At 38.7% G+C, this 1,514-nt stretch overlaps 1 non-coding gene across 1 annotated transcript; it reads left to right on the top strand.

Annotated features, from left to right (window-relative positions):
- Positions 1-245: 245 nt before the first annotated feature.
- Positions 246-351, top strand: LOC124668734. Its single transcript, XR_006991827.1, has one exon. It is a non-coding gene; the product is annotated as a small nucleolar RNA R71 (small nucleolar RNA).
- The last annotated feature ends 1,163 nt before the right edge of the window (positions 352-1,514 follow it).

Below are 1,514 nucleotides of genomic sequence, written 5' to 3'. Positions count from 1 at the left end.
ACTCATATTTCGAAATTTACCAGTATCCATAAAAGTTTCAATGCATTCATAATCATAGTTTATACCTGATTCTTTACCTTTGTCGTTCTCCCAATCTTCGGCGTTCTCCTGAATCCGATTAAGAAGGTCCCATTTAAACTCTTCTTTATTGCGCGTGAATGATCCGGAACAAGCGAGTATCCAGACAAGGTTTTATCTTGAAAAGAAAGTCTTGCATAGAAATTATCAATGATGATATTACCAGGAAGCTCATGATTGGGGCATTTGAGCATTAAAGACTTCAATCTCTCCCATGCTTGGGCAATACTCTCTCCATCATTAGGCCAGAAATTATATATTCGGTTTCGGTCTTTGTGAATTTCACTTGGAGGATAAAATTTAGAATAAAATAGAGGCACAATATCCTCCAATCAAGAGAATGCTCATCCTTCAGCAGTTTATACCAATGCGCCGCTTTACCAGACAACGACATAGAGAATAATTTCTTCCTAACTTCATCCATAGAAATACCTGCACACTTGAATAACCCGCATAATTCATGTAGAAACAGTAAATGATCTCCAGGATGAACAGTTCCATCCCCTTCATAGCGGTTATCTATGACTCGTTCAATAATTTTCATGGGTATCTTGAAAGGAACACTTTCAGTAGGTGGATTTAAAATATCACAAGCATTATTAGAGTTATCGCATACGGGAGATAAAGCATTATCAGAGCAAATTTTCTCCCCTAAAGATGGGAAGCTAAAAAGATCACAAAAACTAGCTTCCCCAAGATTAGACTTCTCCATAGCATTAGCAGTAATTGCATTCATACTAATAACATCGCTACTAGCATGCAAATAAGGTTCCATTGGTTTTTTAATTTTTGCATCAAACAATTCTAAATCAGGAAAAAGATAAAAAAGCTCACCAATTTTTTTGTTGTTTTCCATTATGCCTAACTAGTGAAAATAAAAACAAGAAACAAAAGGATGCAATTGCAGGATCTGAAGGAAATAGCTTCGAGCACTCACACACCGGCAACAGCGCTAGGAAATAGCTTAGTAGTCGGAGGATGTGAATACCTTTTACCTTACCTCCCCGGCAACGGCGCCAGAAAAGTGCTTGATGTCTACGTGTGCTTATATTCTTGTAGACAGTGTTGGGCCTCCAAGAGCAGAGGTTTGTAGAACAGCAGCAAGTTTCCCTTAAGTGGATCACCCAAGGTTTATCGAACTCAGGGAGGAAGAGGTCAAAGATATCCCTCTCAAGCAACCCTGCAATCACGATACAAGAAGTCTCTTGTGTCCCCAACACACCTAATACACTTGTCAGATGTATAGGTGCACTAGTTCGGCGAAGAGATAGTGAAATACAAGTAGTATGGATGTTTATGAGTAGCAATAGCAATCTGAATAAAATATGGCAGCTAGTAAACATGCAACAGAACAGTAAATAAACGGAGATTCGATGTTTGGAAACAAGGCCTAGGGATCCTACTTTCACTAGTGGACACTCTCAACATTGATCACA

Source organism: Lolium rigidum, chromosome 6 (genome assembly GCF_022539505.1).
Source record: "Lolium rigidum isolate FL_2022 chromosome 6, APGP_CSIRO_Lrig_0.1, whole genome shotgun sequence".
Classification (NCBI taxonomy): domain Eukaryota; kingdom Viridiplantae; phylum Streptophyta; class Magnoliopsida; order Poales; family Poaceae; genus Lolium; species Lolium rigidum.
Note: the sequence above shows the minus strand (reverse complement) of the source record. Positions and strands in the feature narration are given on the sequence as shown.